Source organism: Gopherus flavomarginatus, chromosome 3 (assembly GCF_025201925.1).
Source record: "Gopherus flavomarginatus isolate rGopFla2 chromosome 3, rGopFla2.mat.asm, whole genome shotgun sequence".
Taxonomy (NCBI): Eukaryota; Metazoa; Chordata; order Testudines; family Testudinidae; genus Gopherus; species Gopherus flavomarginatus.
In genome coordinates this window covers 107,190,137-107,210,304 of record NC_066619.1, presented here as the reverse complement: position 1 = coordinate 107,210,304, position 20,168 = coordinate 107,190,137, and the positions used below count along the sequence as shown (strand labels likewise).

The following is a 20,168-nucleotide window of genomic DNA, read 5'->3' as shown; positions in this document are numbered from 1 at the left end:
ACCTGATGGAAGTACTAGAGACTAACATTCAGATCTAAGAATGCAGTTTAATATAGCACTTTAACATCTTTTTTGACATGACTAATATTCCCTCTTTTTCTTCATTCCTTCCCCTTTCACGCAGCCGTTGTACAGAAGACTTTGGCACATTGCAAATGAAATAAAAGAACAATGAGTATCTTCACAGAGATCAAGGAGGGTAAACATAGCCATCCATCCTTGCTACCCCTCGCTCCCCAACCGCACTCCCACTCCATACAACCAAAGCCACCACATACATATGTGCATATTATGGGCTCTATGTAAAAAAGAGAAATATGTTAATTTACTTAGCTCGACAAGGCACGTTTGGTGAGTGTATTACGTGGATTAGCTAAAATAACAGAGGGGAAAAGCTGGGGTAAGCAGGCTGAAGCCCTGTGTGTGGCCAAGGCAGCGGGAAGCAAGGCAGAGAGAGAGAGAGAGAGAGAGAGAATGAACCCAACAACACAACAGTGGAACAGGCAGCTGGCCGGAGATGCTAATTCAGCGCTTTAACAAATCAATGCCACTTGAAAAGTACAATGCGAGCCCTCACTGGGTAGATGTCAGGGGAGTGAGAAAATGCATTCTCAAGTATTTCACATTAAGAGGGAATAATGTGTTAATTTATAACTCTTCACCCTATACACTCAGATTATCCATCTGTGTCAGTGATTTGACTTCTTAAATTTATCAAAAACGTGCGCAAAGGGAGGCATCTTCAGCTTAAGCATTGGGAAATGAAGCTTCGGAAAAAGCCTGTCCTGTTTGGAGTTGGGATTGTTTTTTGTTTGTTTTTGTTTTTGGGGCGAGGGGGTCTCTTTTTTGGGGAGGGGCCTTTGGTCAGGCTGTAGGAACAGCAAGGAAGTTCTTGCCTTGGCTGTGGCTGATTGCACTAGGTACCATCCGTCAAAAGTGACACCACAGAGGAGGAAAAACTTGCATCAGCAACCAGAGATGCCATCATCAGAATTTACTTTAAGGAAACTTAGCAAAGTCCCTCAGCACACCTAGCAGAAGGGAAGCTGCTGAGGTCTACACTGTAATTAAAATGCCATTCTCAATGCTGGATGAGTTCTACAGACGCCGCTTTTCAAAACAGAACAGAGAGGGGGTGGGGGGGGTGAGGAGGGAAGAGCTTATTTTGTTTTTAAGACAGTGTCGTATGTAAGGAGAGTTTATAGTATACACTACTTCTCACATATACAAGATGAATTAAAATAAGAAAAAGTTACTGACACAAAAACACCAGTCCTATTCATGGTCAGATTCTTGGAATTGTTTCTTAACATTAAGCTAGTTGACTTTAATTATACAGATAGCACTGTTGATTTTTTTTCTTTTTTATAAATAAAGCTGAAATTTGATCAGAAAACACTAATCTAAGCCTAAATTACTTTTTCCCAGAAAACATGTTTGGTTTAAAATTTAAGAAGTCTTTCCCATCCTCTCATCTAACCATTTATGTACTCATGAAAGATATCAGAGATATCACCCTTAGAGAATGAGGTCCTCTGCTTGCCCATAGAAAATGGACAGTGCCTATGTGCCTCAATCCTGATGCAGAGGAGCACCATCTCTACCAGTGTTTGGGAAATATTTAAAACTGGAAACAGGGATTTTTAAGTCACATTTATTACTGTGTCACTATGTTTGCTGACCAACTTCAATGTGCTCTGTTCATAGGTTATTGTATTTGTTTTGTTTTTACAACCAACAGGAAAATCTACTGACATAAATTGGATGTTATGATTTTACATGAAATTAAAGGGGTGTTGACAACTTTTTAAACATTTGCAGATTTGCCAGCTCCATTTTACTATGTTGGTACCACACAGTAATGCCTACTTCATTGTGGGATATTTATTTATTGCCAATTATACAATTGCAACAGAAACAGACACTCTTATTTTCAGAACATTCATATGTAAATAACATGCTGATGAATGGAAATAAGATGCTACAGATGTAAGTATCCACGTCTAGTAAAAGTAAATGCTACCTCACTTAGATAAACTGAAATCTTCCTTCTACACTGTGGGCAGATACAACATAAAATAAAAGAAGGTGGACTTTCTATGGGCTTCTAATCACTAAGAAATTAAGCTGGAGAAACACACAGGATAGAATATAAACTGTTTTCAATTGAGTGTTTTATATTTCCCTGCTGTTACTGCTCTTCTTTCACCCAATGCAAAAAAGAAAGTCCTAGCCCTTTACAATTTGTATTTCTGTAGACACTCAAAATGGGCCAAATCTAGAAATGCCAAGCACCTCCATTTCCCATTGGTTTATTTCTTTCAAAACAGATAACATAGGAATATTTCCTGTTCCCAGCAGTATAACCCCCTCCTCCCCATGCAACATTATTAAGGATAGAACATGAACAGGGATGCTTAAAACACTAAAGAATCCTCAAGTGTGTGTAAAGGGGGGAGGGGCTGCTTTGTGTTTTGTTTTGTTTATTAATTATAACCCCAAAAAAGCACCACATTTGTGCACTGATTGCAGGAGATTCCTGTCCTAATCTCTTGTATGAATTTCTATTTCTGTCTGGCCTATCCAAGCTTCTCCCTAACGTAAGCTATATATTCTTATTATAGTATAGTTAATCCTTCTCCCTTACCCCCCTCCTGAACTCACCTAAGGGGTTAAAAGACTGGAGTACATTTGTGACTTGTCAGTGACATATAATACCCAGGCCCTTCATGCAATCAACTTTTACTTGACATGTATTTGCTCATCACAGGACCCACATTACTACTGGGAAAATGAAGAAAAACCTAAATTAACACTTGACATTCAATATGGTCAAGTCCTTAATTGGCTAGGCTTCCTGAGAAAGCAATTTTCTATTCCCCAAACTGTTCGTGTGTCATGTGTGGAGTGCAGCTCTTGGCCATCACTGCTGTCCCTCGCTCACTCTAATGAGAGCAGATGAATTAGTGCTACGTGACACGATTTTAGCAAGGCTCCCTCCTGCCTCCCTCCCCCAGTCCTTTTCCTGTACTAGTGACAGCTGTGTGGCAGAGGGGAAGAAAAAGATTAAGAAATGCTAGTGCAAATAGTTCTGTGAAGACTGAGCATGCAAAAAATGAATCAAATGTTTTCTTGATACTCCTGAAACGTGGTTTTTTAATTTTTTGGGGGGGGAGGGGGGATTGGCAACAGTACGAAGATCAAGAGAATTAACTGAGTTGCGCAGCAACGTGTCAGATTGATTTCTAATATCTTCCTCCATTCCTGCGTTAAATTGCACGGGCTAATTAACATGGACTTTGCCTGCATTATAAAAGTTAAAAAATGTTTTGAAAAGTGGATGAACCAGAAGAATTAATGTTTTGTTTTCATTTCAGACTGTTTTTTTTAATGTAGAAATCCTTTCAACAGCATGTTTCTCTGTGTGAAAAGGAACGTATGCTACAGAATAATGTTACTGGATCATGTTAGGAAATAATGGATATTACAATGAGTTTTATTCTGGGGTTGTTGTTTTTGTTTGTTTTTTTTAAATAGCTGGGAAACTGTTTTATCCATGGAAATTTTGCTCTTATGTTCAAGTCTTATTATTTGACCACTGATTAGATTTCTCTATGGAGGTCTATTCTTCCTTGAATGAGCACATATTGGTGAGAGAATACAATCTGTATTGCAACAAACAGGAAGGCAAATGAAAGTGATATAAATTACTGGAGTATCAACTGACATCAGAGATAATAAATGTAGAGCAGAGAATAGGAGAGCACAATATTTTATATTCTTAAATTGATAGACCATCCCCAAAACAAAATTTAAAAAACCCTCAATATTTCATATTAAATAATGTAACTGCTAAAAATGCACAAATTACTAGACAATAACTTGCAAACAGCTATGTTCTGCATTACCCTATGGTTTTAACCAACTTTATCAGTGAGAGAGAGAGAAAGTAAATAATATGCTATACATTCTGAATAAGCAAGTTAAAAAAATATTCTGGTATTGCACAAGGAGTTTAAACAAGAATTATTAGGGCTACATTAACAGCGTAAGTGAACCTCCTTCAGGAAGTGTGGCCTTTGTCTAAAACTAACACCAAATAGCCTGGACTATCTGCAACTCATGTCTACTTGAACCTGTCCTTGCAAAGTTACATGCAAGTAATTAAATGAACAAGTGCTAGCAGTTAGTCACAAGGCAACACAGTGAGAACATTTTACTTTTGTAAAATACATTGATAAAATACATTTACCACAAACGGAAAAGCCATGGTTACTTGCTGTTTTTGTGGGCATATTTAAGTGTATACAACTTTCTGTGGCTGCTGCTGTAAATATTTTAATAAAGCAACTTATAAACAGTATATTTTAAAGGCTTGGCTTTTTTTTTTTCTGGGCTCCTTTTAAACATCCTTTAGATATTTAAGTATCTTTAAGTTACACAGCAGGAACAGGGGATAGAACTTTGAGCTGAGAAGCATTTGGAGTGCCCGTGTTTCCTAGTAGTTGAAAGCAGCTTACAAAAATGAAATAAATAAATAAATAACCCCACCTCTAACAGCAATTAAAAAAAAAAAAAAGAAGGTCAAATTCAAGTCATTTTCCCCTGGTTATATCTTTGTACTGAAACAAAGCTGCACAGAATGGACAAGCAATCATCTATCATAGTTGTACTAGCGGATTGCTAAACATTCAAACACCTTTGTAACATACTTAAAAAGACCCAGAATTAGTAGTGCTTGTTTTGAAAGACTGGTTTTAGGGTGTGTGTGGAGGGGTGGGGGGTGTTTTAATCTTTACATACTCAGAAAGTAACTTATTTTAAATTTATCCAGTTAACAGCTACAGTAGCAGACTCATCACTGGGAAACAAAGGGCACTGTGATCTAACTAATAGCTTTGTGGTGACCTTTGAGATGCTGACTGGTCTGTCAAGCTCCATCTGTGATATTCACGGCATAGTTAACGGAAGGGTTATTAACTGTCATAGGGCCTGGAAACTGAAGGGTCACTTGATCCTCAAACACAACATGGTTTTAATTCACTAAACTTGAGAGGAACGGTTCTGTGAAGTGCTAAGTGCAATCGGTGTAAGGCACTCTGTGCCTTGCAGGGTAAGGCCCTAGGATCGTGCGAAATACAACCCACACAACAATATCACATATCTCGGTTCAATATTTTCATTACACAAAAGAAATGGGTATCGTGTGATGTGAGCTCTTTACCCTTACCTGTCCACCTTTGCTGTTTATTATTGAGGCCATCGATAGGGTAAAAATGAGGGAAGATATAGGATTGTTAACGAGTTGCACTTTACACACACTTAAAAGGAAATCTCAATTTTTTTCAGCTTAGTTTTGGCCGGTGTAGGGTTAATGCATGCACCATCTGCCTGACCACTGAATCATCAACTTTAGACTTTAAACACACAATCCTTGTTCCACGATTGGATCTAACTGGGAATGAGAAGTAGAGGTGACAGCAAAAATGGGTCAGAAGAACTACTCACTGCTCAACTGCTGCTTTACCAACTGCCTACAGTAAAAGAGCAAATTAAAAGTTGCCTTTGGATTGAAGACAAGTAAGTAATTTGAAAATCACGTTTTAACTTGATATTTTGTTAAGGATGGGCACTCTTACAAGCTCATAAAAGAGTGAAGTGGTTTGGTGGAACACTAAGGATTAATGTATGTGCCCAGTGCCACTGTTCCTCCTTTGCAAAAAATGTCAGCCCGGAAATATCTGACTCAACAGGCTTATTTAGAATAGAAAGTGAGATTTTTACATGCATCACTTTGATGCAATGAGAGCAGCTGCATCGAGTTCTCTCAGTGGTTTGCAGAACCCAAATAAAATGCTCGCTCTGTGTTTTAAAAGGTACTGTGCAAATGTGTGCCACCCACCCAGTCTGGAATAGCTTACATTTCACCATTTTCAGAAAAGATAAACATAGCCGAGAAGGAAATGATAATGTAAAAACAGCTTGGCATGTGAAATGAGGAAAAAGCACTGTAGACTATCTGGCAAGGCAAAGCACACAAATGTTATTTTGTGAAAATTAATAGCATCTAAGATGGTATTCCCCTCCCTGCTCTCTCCCCCAACCCCTTGCCCAAATTAAAGGTATTTTATCTAATTCCTAGCTGAGAGGTTTCTAAAAGTGGTAAGTCACAGCTGTGTTGACACTGAACTTCTTGTATATGGCATACCAACGTCATAGTGACACACTTTACAGATGCTTCGTTTCAAGCAGCACCAGTCACTTGATTTGAAAATACCTGAGTTAACTGTAAAACAAACTGTTAATCTCTGGTCTTTTCTCCAGTTATACTCTTCTTTATAGTTTTGGAAATAAACCAACACTTTGGTATGTTTATACTACAGATATCTGCATTCTGATTGGAATTTGACACTAACCAGTGGTTCAACTCAATGATACCCCAGATATCACCTAAGAGCACCTAGGCCCCAGTTTACCCATCATTTTAACAAGATTTTTTTCGTTTTGTTCCCACAGAAATCAATAACACAATGACCTTCAATTTAAAATACAAACTAATTAATTACCTGTTCTGTTGAAAAATGTTGATATCTGATTTGCCTGAAGAATTTCAATTATGAGCAGACTAGTTCTTTACACGCCCCCTTTAACACAATAGACAACATCAAAAACCTAATTCTGCACAACCTAAATGTTTAGGGTTTTTTTTGAGAGAGAGAAATATAAATATTTGCTCCGCAAGTTACTATTGGAAACCTCTCTCACACATGGCACATCTCTTCTTCATTCAATGAAACCAAAATCCTCTACATGGACAACTGTGATATCACAATTGTTATGGAAATAATGGCATTCCCACGCTATATATACAGCAACTTAATCATCTAAAAGTTAACTTTTCAGTTTCAAACATGACATTTTTAAGTCTGCATTGGAATTAAAAGCATTAACCTGCAAAAGCCAATAATAAGAAAACGTAGCTCTTTAATAGCCAAATTAATTATCATGTGAAAAAATGGAGGCAATGAGATGAAATGACTTGTGTATGGCCATCCAGCAAGCCAGTGACTGTCTCACATTTGGGTTTCTGTGTTTTGCTCAAACACTCAAAAACATCTCTAACATCTAAAGCTTTAAGAATACTGTGAATAAAATGGAGCTAGCCAGCAGCCCCACTTACCCAACTAAGACAGGCAGGGATCATGTTTCTGAGAGCTGTATTAGAGCCACCTAACTAAAGAAGGTATGTATAGCACAATTCAGCCACCACGGTTAAAGCTCTACAAAAAAAAGTCAGTATTAAAAGTGGTTGCAGCCACCATTGTGTGAACAGGACCTTAAATACATTCCCTGAACTACTTACATTGATGCAGATGTTAGTGATATCATCAACGGTGGCACCCTTAATCCAGGTCTAAACAGGAAAGGGATAAAAGAACTATATTATATTATAGAATTATATTAATGTCTTGAATTCTTAAACCTTTTTTTTTTTTTTTTAAAGTATGTCCAACTCTGATGGGGAGAAATTCTTCCCACTAGATACTTGTAATGATTACTATTACGAATACCAAAGAAAATGTTTTACGGTTAATTTTATTTTATTTACTCATTTTTATGATGTGAATATCCAAAAGTTCAGATCACTCTGAATGAAAGAAATACCAGTTTGGGGATTACCCGATTAAATTGAAGATAAACAGGTCATGAATGGACTAGTTGGATTTTCTGTAGATTTGTACAGAATCTATGTTAGGCTGGTTAATAAGATACATTATTCATGTACTTGATTCGTTAAAAAATTATTTATGAGGATGCAGTATTATTTTAATGTGGAATTTCTGCATAGAGGATGCGGGAGTATTGTGAGCCTAATTGAAAGCAGAAAAAAAGGTTTACAGGATGGATAAAGAGCATGTGGGTGAGATTTAGTCAGGTAACAGTTGTGTGATAAAAATCAAATATGGGACATAATGGGATATAAGGAAATATTTTTTGTGCAGGGAAGGATGAATCATACGTTCACAGCTGGAAGTTTTGTGGATCCTTATTTAGCGAAGCAGCTGCAGCCACTGTTTCGCTACATTCCCACATCAACAACAAAATGGTGCCACAGAAGAGAAAACACATATCAGGCTCCAGCTGCTATCTGCACCCACCTCTCCTCTCCTACTTCCCTAATGTAACATTTACTTGGTTTTCTTTTCACAGTTGGTGGATGTAGAAAAATGCATATGTTAGTGATTGCGTAGAATCAAAATGCCACATCTGAACACACCTGAACTTTGGAAGAGGTAGGGGGCAGTAGAGGAGAACAATTAGGAATAGATCCTGATTTTGCAATTCCATACTATTCCCATCATTTCATTTGTTTAAATGATTTAAAACACACGTGCGCGCGCGCACACAGTCCAATTAAAAAATTTATTTGCTTATTAAAACTGATAACAATCAAAGGATTATACTGTTTATTCCCATATACAGATTTTTTTTAATGGCTTCTAAATTTGCAGGTACAATATTGCACCCATAATGAATCGCAGGTACATTTATATATCTGATTTTTGTATTTTCAGGCATTGGAACAAAGCAAAAAGTGGATATGGAAAAGTATGTGTTTCATGTCGAAGGAAGTTTCACATAAAAGATGCATAAATGCTGCCTGTAGCTTTTATTTTTCAGGCAGCATTGTTCAAATCTATTTTAGCACTTAAACAAAATATTTACTTCCACTGGATTTTAAATATGTTTCATTACTCAAGTACATGACTAATATATAAATGTACATATACACATACTGATCGTCTGATGGACAAGGAGGAGTCTATTATATGAATCAAGTTTTCTTCCAAAGTGAAAAAATTCAGGGAGTCATCAGTCAGATAAATTTTAAAAAAGCCCAGCAAACATTAAAAAATCAAATTATGATACTAAGTTTCTCTTGTTCTTTCACATAACTAAATTTTTTTAAACTCAGATTTTATAGGTGATGATTATGCAAATATTCCGTTATTCAAAGATGAACAAAATACCTCAAAAGCAAAAGGGAAAAAAAAGAGAGAGACACTTTTATAGTTCTTTTTCCTTTTGCTGGATACTTCTGCTACACCTTTACTAAGTAGGAGTATCTGCCATAAGGTACCAGCAGCCAGAATGACTTCAACAGGCATCCTGTCTGAATAAGGACTGTAGAACTGGGCCCTTAGACCAATTCTCCTCCCAAAGTACTTCCTTTGATCTGAACAGGAGCCTGGCTAGTGAAATGAATGTTTGACTATTCTCCTCCCTAAGAGAGGAGAGAGCTTAGTAAAAAGATATTCTTTTAACTAGACTGTCAGGTAGTTTGATGGAGTAGGAAGTTCACAAACCACTTTTTATTGTTGTCTTTATTTACAGTGCTCTTGTCATACTCTAAGTCTGACCTTTTACTTGTCTCCTTCAGTGATTAAGCTAAGGAGGAACTAATGGGACTAGCTCCTTTAAAAGAAAGAAATTTCTGCTGAAAAACAAAAGTAGCAGTTTCATTTGAATTTTAATGCCTCAAATTCCTGTAAAAACAATGACATGATTCCTCTGTAACAAAAGTTTGGAGGATTTCATTTTGCTTGCAGTGTAAATTCACACTCTTTGACTAAGAGGTCTTACATTTGTTAACATTTCTAAGCTGCTGCTGTTTTATCTTACATCTGCCAAGTACTATTTCTATATCACAGCTCTTTTTGCCGAAATTTTAAAAACCTAAAGAAGGGTATACACACTTTTTAAAAATACCCTTCTCAGAGAGTTATTGGGGAGGAAGGGGAAGGCTTATTTCCAAGAGAATTAATCTAACAGTGTTTCCAGTTCTCTTTTAACCTTGTTGTTTACTCCTATGATGAAAACAGACACCTTGCAAAGGAGCCTATGATGTATTATGAAATTCTGCAAAATGGTTAGTTTTATTCTATACAGCTTCTTTTTACTGGAAGAGTGTTAAAAATTATTTAATGTGTCTTTGGCATTGGTGGATGGGGGTGAGGAGGGAGGAAGAGTAGACAGATCATTGAAATAGGAATGTCCACATGTCATGAGACAGAAAGTCAACTATACAATCACAGAAATTTCTTAATACAAAGACGGTATTTATTGTGCTGCTAAACAACTCTTCACTTATACATTTTCTGGGTTTCTTTTTATTAAAAAATTATATAAATGAAATAAAATCAAATATTGAAGTGATGGGCACCATCACCATCTGCAAACAAACAGAAAGACAGATGATACCTTGTTGTATTTCAGTTAGAAATCATATGAAAATTGTGACTTTTGCTGAAGTAGTATGGAATGCCTGTATCCACAGACTAATATTTTATTTTCATTATGATAATCTCATCAATCTGCTCAGTCTCTCTTTTTCTGGACTGAACACCAGTGTTAAAACTGATCGTCTGATGGACAAGGAGGAGTCTATTAAAAAGAACACAACGACTCACTATGATGAGAGCATTATTCTTGAAGCATGCCTACTTGCATGAAGCCTGGATTTTGACACCCTGAGTCTGCTACTGAAGCTGGCCCTCTCCCAGATGTCGATGCTCCTCTGCTTGATTTTTTGGGGAGAGGTTTTGCTATAATACAACTAAACACAAAATGTAACCAATCTGATATAAAAAATGTTTAGTTTTCTACCCTTCCCAGATTATGGAGTAATTTGTGGCACATCATAAAGCCCCTAAGTGTCATGGTACTTCTTTATGGAGTTTTGCACAAGGGCACATCAAAGTTCTATGATTAACTATCTTTGTTTCTGCTCTGTTTAGAGAACATTGTACCCTGATAAACATGTAGTCAAAGACTAAAGTGTTTTATAAATCAGATATTTAGAATTAACTATAATCTGCTTAGGCACCAAGGGCAACCTTACGTTCAAGACATATAGTGATTAAGCAAAGGGGCTTTAAGACTTGGAGAGTTACAGAAAACTAAATAAAGCACCGTTTATTCCTGCAAAAGGAAGAGAATATTAGAATCCTCACAATCTAAAGCAGCACAAATGAACAAGCTCTCATACAGCTCGTGTTCTTTCCTTGGTTTATAAAACAATAAACCTGAGAGTTAAGCTATTTTTCCTTCCCTTACTTGATTCCCCCAACCCCCTTCCCAACATGATTTCTAATTTAAAAGAAAAACTAATATTACATAAAGCAACACATAATTTGAAGGCTCCCAGTTAAATTCTGACAGGGTCAATAAAATGAGAGCTTGCAGGAGTCACAGATGAGGAACACTTTCATGAATGCCCCCATTGTGTAAACTCTCTGTATATCCTGCCTGCAAATGACAGTCATATGCCACCAGCTGCAGGAGGCATTCCAGCAATGTCAACCGCTGTAGGGCATTTATTGCAAGGTAGAACGGTGGGTACATCTTTTTATTTATGCCTTATTAGGGCAACAACAGCCACTTTGACTAATTTTAAGTATTATGCTTTTAATAGTCTATAATATTTATTTGGAAATCCAAGAAAATATATAATTAAAGTCTTGCCAATGGAGTCTCTCGTTTTAATAGTTTTATTATATAAAACCAGCTGGAAGTAATTATTTCTTTCCATTTATAGTCTTCATTAATTTGTGATCCCCCTCTCCCCACCCCGTCCCCAACACACACCAACATCTAGTTCAGATGTTCTTATCAAATGTCTTGAATATATTATCTGGAGAAAAAACAGCCACTTGAACCTCAATCATGCTGAAAAACCCACACCTCCTATTCAAAATACAGCAGGTACCATTTCTGAAGATACCTTTTCCCCATGCCTTCCACTTTCCCAACTATTTTAAAGGTGTCTGTCATATAAACTGATCTTTTAGAGAGATTTATTGCAACTCAAAACAGCTGTCACTCAGTACATGTATTATCAATTAAGAATTCAGTCGGCACACACGTCATCAGGTTTGCATTTTAAATTATTTTTTTGAACAAACTCACTGATGCCCAAGTCTGTTATCTGCTGCCTACAAGGTTATGGCAAACAAATCTCTTTTTAATCAACCCTTTCATTACATTTTACCTTCTTCCTTGTTTTTAATGTTTTCACAATGAAAATGAACGCTCATGTTTTTGACAGTCTAACTGTAAAAAGATAGGCTGGGTTTTTTGTTTTTTTTTTTAATTTTCAATAGTAATAATAGCAACACTTTGCTAAAGCTAGATTCTTCCTTCTACAAAGTAGAGATCAAATTGAACTGCCTTTCAGCACCCTCCTATGATAAGCCACGGCATCTGATCACACATTTTTATCATGCCTTCACTCACAGGCACACTTACATGGCAAAACACCGGACTCTCTGCATGTTAGCACCTAAATACCTCTAGAAATGACATCTCCTCTCCCTCATCTCTTTCCCCACAGTAATTTAGCACCAAGGTTGTATAATTTCTATTACTTCTAAACAGCAGATCTGTATAAATTTTATGTAAGAGAGCAACAGATAAATAGGGAAAGGATGGGTGAGATAGAAATAAATTAGTCCTCTCTCATAAAGGGACATTTTACCATCTTCCTTACACAGATGCAACATGATCTCAAAAGCTGTCCCTGAGAAAGCAGCAAGAAAACAGCAGCAGAGTCCATAGGGCTGTACACAGTGTGTACACACAGGGTATTGAATATGCTAAAGGGAAATCAATCCTTGTGTAAAAAAATTGATGTTCATATCTCTGAGTTGTTAATGCAGAAGCAAGAAAGAACTCAGAACTTTTAAACAAGCCAAAACTGGATATCATCTGGAAAACTTAATGGAGATACCAGTTTTTTGGGTGGGGATCACTCTTAGAACTATGCAAAACATGACAATTTCAGTCGGCAGGCGTTCCTGCTAGCTTTTCCTGTCCAATTTTACGTTATCACCTTTCATGATAGCGCCCATTCCAAAGTCTCATTTTGAGGGTTTCTGGTTCAAATTCAAAACTTCAAAGGGAAACTGAGTGGACCCAACCAAGTTTTGTCTGGTTTCTAGTGGATATTGTGTAATACTGATCTCCCTGTGGCTTATATACAAAATCATATATAGGCCCAGATTCCCTCAAAAACTCAAACCTGACTAGGTTCTTTAACAGTGAAGGAGAGCTGGGAGATATTCACCTGGTGTCAGATTTCATTCAGAAAGCATTACACATCTACTTTTCTAAGGTTTTTATTTGTTTGTTTGGTGTGTATATCTGAACACAAGACAAGATCAAAACATACAAACGCTAGGAACAAAAAGATATTTTTCTTTTTCTACATCAGAAGGGCCCTACTTTAAGAGCCATCCGCAGATTAACTTCAGGCAAGTTTCAACACACAGGTTTACAGGATTGGACCCCTAGTCACAACTCCCACTCAGAAAACTAAACTGCTGGCACTGGTGATTCTATTATTATTAAACTATACATTGCCCTTGATGCATAATGGAGACTTAAGCTGACATCAATGGTAAGTACAGGTTTGAATGAGGGTGAGGATATAGCCCTTTAGATAGCGTTTTACTCTTATTAGTACTGTTCAGATGTTGGATTTATCATCTATACGTCATTCTTATTTAAATTATATGAAGTTAGAAGTGTTCCATTCCAGAGGTGGTGTGCTCTTTAGGAAATATGCTAGAAAGTTAAGAAAGGAAATACACATATTCAGAATCAATTAATTCACTCTGTTCTCTGAAACTTTGAGAGAAAGTTGTTGGTCTATGGTTAAAATAATTTTAAATTAATAAATAACTTTCTCAGCAGATTGTTTTAGGTTAAACTGAGCTGGTCAAAATTATTGTGGGTAGGAGGGGGGTGGTCATAGCTTTTATCCCCCCAACATCAGACACAGTGGTGGTCATTAAAATCCAGACACATTTACCACACCACTCAAATTCTACTATAAGGGGCACATTATAAATGAGTAGATAGACACGTCACAGCATTTGCCTTTACTGAGGTATTTGTGGTATTCACCATATTTAAATAAGAAACACCTCAAATGCCACACTAAATTTACCTTTGGTTGATGATGGTAAATTTCACTTTTAATGACAGTCACTATGTGCATTTCCTCACTTCGCATCTAGCCGTCCCTAAATTAGCATTATTCATTTGACAAGAAACCTTACTGTCCTCTGCATTCTTTTATGAACAAAGAATCTTGTCGACAATCATATCATTTTCCCTTCATAACTCCAGTGCCCTAGAAGTCACAGGTGACATCCTTTTCTCCCTTTCCACAAGTATATGGATAGACAACAGTGGTTGAGGATGGGAAGGCAGCAGCTTTTCAACAGAATGAGAATGGCATCAACAGTATGTTGCTGGCAACAAAGCAACAAGATGAATCAAGCAGTTCCTAGATGCCCCACCCACTGATGGAGACTGCCTCTTTGTGGCAGAATGTTATGTGACATCCACTACAACTTGCAGCATTTCCTTTACTGTCAAAAAAGTGAAATCATACAGAAAACAAACAAACAAACAATCTTCAAATACGTCAACAGGGGAAAAGAGGCAATCAGATATCACAGTGGTGAGCGCAGTATATGAACTGATATTGAACAGAAATAATGCAGTAGATGCCTGCCCACAGACTGGGCATGGCTATTATTTTGGATGTTACTTGGGAAGAATGCCATGCAGCTAAGGATCCCATCCTGCCGCTCAGAAAAACTGTGAACAAAAACAGAATAAAGCTCCTTTAAAAAACTCAACCATTAATGTACTAGGGTAAAAAAAAAAAAAAGCTTTCAACATATATGTTGGATTTTGGAATGACAGCTTTCTGAACTGCAGCATAACATCGCTATAGTGATTCTCTTTCTAAGGAGAAAGATCAAGGGAAAACAACAACGGAATTCTGCCTCTCTCCACCTGTCTGTTTCATCCTTTTTCTTGAGGCCAGGTGATTTACCACCTCTTGGCTATAGTTGGAGCCCCAAGTTTCAAATTTTTTCTAAACTATGAAGAGCCATTAGACTACAGGAAAAACCTTTCTACAAAAGCAACAAACACTATTGTGTGAGAAAACAACTGCAAAAAGAAAGTGACACACAGCATACATGCTGAGTATTTCTAGTAAGAGAGTAAAACTCCAAAGCTTTTGTTTCTGATTGTAGTTTATGACGGCAGTTCTCTATCAGTGTACAGAGTGTTCCTTTGTAATCAGCACCCTGTGTCACAATGACCTGGAAAATGTGAATGCTTTCACTATCACTACAGTCCTTGCAATCTTGTCTCAGCTGTGACCCATTCACTTTTGCCCCAACTTCTTGGAGATGCTTTAGTCAGCATCTAATTAGTTAGGGAAGATTTGCCTTGGCTCTTAACCCTGACACAGGAGTAGGAGACTCTGCTGTTTTACTATCCCAAATCTGTCCCGTCACTATATCAATCAAAACCCCATAAATCTATGCATGAATAAGTAACTGCTAAAATACACCCACACTATAAATTTGAAAACATTATATATAAATATGTAATGTACAATACATACAGCATACAGGTTTCCAAATATGCATTATGTTGGTTTTGTGTAGTTGTGTGTATACAAAAATTCTGCAAGGTTAAACAAATATATGATGAATGGTATTCCAAGCTAATCAATATAATCAAATAAAACATCTAAAACACACACATTTGCAAAAAATATACCACAGTTATTCAACTACAGGTAAGTTAGCCTGCAAATAATGAAAACAAGAATAGAAAGAGATCACTATTGTTGTTTTTTTAAACTGTGTACCACACACGATTCTGTTTACCTACCCACATGCATGCATATGATGGTGTACGGTACACACAAGTTCAGTTTATATCACGCACTGTATCTTTTAGTGTTTCTGTTCTTGAGTATATAAAAACTGAGTACATCATCATCATTTATTTGTTAATATAATATGAAATGCTAGAATGATGAACTATAATTTATTGTTAAAAATTACAAAATTAAAACAAATATCTGAAAAAGATAATGTAACCTGAGAGAGATTTTGATGCAACAAACAAAGTACATGCAATTCGTATCAGCACAAAGATACTTATTCATACACAGAAGAAACTATTGTGGTAAACTGATCTTAAAATGGTTCAAAAAAAATACACCAAACAACTATTGTAAGCAATAGTTTTTGTCATTTATCAGCCAGCGTAGTATAGTTAACAGCCAATTGTGCTAGCAAGCGTTGATCTCCCCAAAAAGTGTTAACAGTAAATCTATGTATGCAATTTATAGTGTGTGGTCATATCAAGTTAATCATCTCTGTATATATAGGTAGATTAAAAAAAATCCTTGAGGGTTAAAGTAAAATAGTCAAGCATTTTATGTGTGATAAAATTGCACACATCCCTTTTCCCCAGCAAATCTAAAGTATTCAAATAGCAGATTACCTTCAATATATATGTACTCGTAGCCACATTTTTCTTTTTAAATACCAATTCGATAAAAGTTTGTGTGTCTATGTCTACATTAATTTGAGAAACTGTCAGATTGCAGAGCACTAGTACAACTCATAATAGGCACTGCATATTGGAGACAATTTCACTATAATATTAATGTGTATTTCAATAATAAGCATTATTTAGCACTTTCACTGGAAAAGCAAGATTTTATGGGAGGAAGAAAATCTACTATATCATATCTTGGTTTTAGTAGATGTTTCTATATTAATAAAAGTCATTCATTTAATGGTTAGTTTTCTTGGTCTGCTCCTCACCTATCTGAAGTGATTTCTCTGGTGATAACTAACACATCATGCTAATGAGAGAATCTAATGTACAATAGAAAAATGTCACTACTAATAATATTTGCATGAAGTTAAATAAAGCAACTGTAAGAGAATGTCAGACAGTTGCTTCTTAATAAGATACAGTTACACAATGAAATTATGTTGTTAATTTTGTTACATCATTGAATGAATCCTAAATTACTATATAACGATGCACAGACCCATTTATAACAATAATATACTCCTTTTCACTCTTGGGGGGGGGGGAACTTCAGGAAAAGGTTTCTTCCTTTTATATGAAATAAGTTAAACATTCTTCCTTTTTAATACAAAGGTAAATGTCTCTGGCATTTTGTGTCACTGTGGGTTACAGCCATTTCTCTTATGGTCTCATTTCAGAAATGACTTTAAAGTATTTTAGAACATTACAGCCCTTAAGGTAACTGGATGAAGAAAAATGACATTTCTTATTCTGACAAATGCACAAAACATTTATGAAAGCAGAAAATCAGAAAAGCCTGCTTTTTTTTTAATCAATCAAAACCAGGCCTCCTTTTCTGTTGTTAACAACCTCTTGCCAGACTAAAATGGGCAGTGTGTGCCCTGGACTCAACCAGATGAGCAGGGAAGGGAAACTAAGGGTTTCTGGCCATTCTCGACCTGTCACTGATCAAAGTGACCCAAAGAAGAACTTTTTAAAAGTTAAGATTTATGCCCTTCGAGGTTATCAGCTATTCTTCTGTACACAGAACGGGACGATCCTTTTAAGAGAACCATATTTTTATATTGAAAAAAAGATGCATAGGCAGAACAAGTCAGTCAAATGGCCATGTTTTAAACTTCTAGTAGGTCATTTAGAAGTTGTGTTTCGCAGTCTTGCCCAGCCCAACAAAATATAAGTTTGCTCCGGAATGTGATGTCTGATTTTCCTGCGCCAGAGCAGACTGTCACATAAACAGAATCAAACTCGTTCATCAAAGGAGGAATGCAAACACAAGACTCCTATACCTACTGATACCTAAATCTGTATGATCAAATCTAAACACTTGGACATTTTCACAATACACTTCCTCGAAGTGTCCTACTACAAGGTTTTGCTGTAGCTGTTGAGAAAAAGTTCTGTATTCCTGGAGCATGCAGATATGTAGCTTTCCCAGAAAAACTGCATATGTGTTTTTAAAAAATCACTCTTGTTGTCCCGCTCTAGTTTTTGTACTAGAGCCTGCTAGAGACTGACTTACAAAGGTGGGAGTTTGGGGGACTGAGGAGAGAAGAGGTTAAAAAATTTGCACAAAGCACAGTATTTTATTTAGAACATATAATACCACCTCTACTTTTACTACGTATATCTGCAAAACTTTCACTCAACATTTCATTCAAACCTATGGTAAACTTTCTCTTGCGAGTGAAGTGCATCTGGTAACGAAATATAATTTGTACTGTGAACAAAAATGTATCTCAAAGCCTAGGCATGAAAGGTGAGATACCTATATTTTCAAAAGATGGATGCTAAAAATTAAGTAATCTTATAATGGATGAAAAACAAGATAGATGTGATACTCAAGATTTTAGTGTTAAAAAGAGAAAAGAACATTGACACTGAGACACATTTGCAGCTGCACTTGACAGAGTTTGTGCTAACAGTCTGCACAAGCTGATCCAAGAACTTTAACGAATCAGAAAGATGATAAAATGTTATCCTTTAAGAGGGGGATTAAAGCATTACTAATAACTCACCCCCTCCTAAAAGCTTGGTGAAAAATGAGTGTGAACTGAATGTGTTTTAGTTCATGATAACAAACAACAAAAACATCTTATAACAAAATTATGAATACAATGCTTGAACACACAAGTGAAGTAAAGACTTTTTTTTTTAAATCTGTTCAACATTACCACCTTTACAAAGCTACTGTGTGTATTCCAGTGAAAGGATTCACATTGATGCAGCATCTGTCATGCATTTAGTCATACGCTACATTTCTTCCCCTGCACTCCATGAAGAATATAAACAGGACCATACATATGTCCAGCAATGCACAGAAGGCATTTAACATTCTCAAGTGTTAGCATAATTAATACATTATCAAAAATGTAACAGCCTCATTTATGTGCCACTTTTGCCTTGCCTATCAACTAGTTGTGTCAAATTCTTTGCATCTTCAATACTGTCCTTCATTTAGTTTTGTTTTCTTCTGTTGTTCATGTTGAATATTTTCTAGCACTCCTGAGACTATGTAGATCTAAATCTGTTTGGAATAGGTCTAATATGAAACATGCAATCTAACACTATCTATGTGGTTCAATAGCTATTTATCAATTGATCGTTATCTGGATCCAGTTGTGTTAACTCTTTCGTAGCTGAAGGGGAAAGAACCTAGCCTACAAGCCCAAACATTTAACCTCACTACTGAACAAAAAATACAACACATAAGTTATATAACTGCTTTACATTCTATTGCTGAATATCAATAAAAACTAATGTGTGATACATCAAGTATATATGCATATACCCCATATAACATGTGCAGCAGCAGTCATATGCTTAGTGGCACACAGTACATCTGAAATGTCCATCTCCACTAGGACATGAAATTTTTACTGTCAAGAATGGGACGTCGGACACAAAAAGAGTTGCTTATTCATCTTATGTTGATTACATTTCTATACCAGCTTACTGATCAGCAGTAATCAGGGTCCCTCTACAGGATATATCAAAATATACCTTACTCAAATACATTCATCCTGCCTAAGCAATGCTGCTTAAAAACTCTTCCCTAGACAACTGCTATAGATTACTATTTCCACTGTCAGGTTCTGGTTTTCTCAAAAATGTTCTTTTATGACTAATATTCATGATTATTTTCTTACTATAAGCTATACAAAGAAAAACCTAATGACACTACCTTCTCCCTTTTTGTACAATACAATGCTTTTTAGGTAAATAGGAGCTTACTCATCTCATTTCCTGCATTATAAAAGTCTTGCTAAAAAGCACACCATTTAATAACTCCTCTTTTGGATAAGGAAGTACTTTAGTTACTATTACTCAGTGTGGGACCATAACTGGAAACTACTTTTTAAAAAGTCAAATCATCTCTGGAAAGGGAGGCACCCTGTTAAAAAGCTTCAGTTTGAACTTCCCTCCCCTGCTTGAGCAGAGTCCAAGATGAAAGTTTCTCTTTTTTGCCTTTTTTTTACCCAGAAGAGCCAAGTAATTGTGCAAGAGGAGCTACAGCACACAGGGCGCGTATCACCAAGTGCATGGTACAGAAATGCTGGCTCCTGTGATTAATTATCAGTTATTACTGGCCTTGCAGTAACATTTTAGCTTTCCCGTCAGAACCAGCATACCAAGCTGCCTTAAACGCGGCCCCCGGTGAAGGAGCAACTCTGGGGAGGACGCCAAGGCACAGCTCCGCAGAAACAGTGTGTGTGTGTGTGAGA

The 20,168-nt window shown here is 36.5% G+C and overlaps 1 protein-coding gene across 1 annotated transcript in view; it reads right to left on the bottom strand.

Annotated features, from left to right (window-relative positions):
• BNC2 (basonuclin 2) overlaps positions 1-20,168 on the bottom strand; it is a 364,384-nt gene that overhangs the window by 271,089 nt on the left and 73,127 nt on the right. The window lies entirely within an intron of this gene.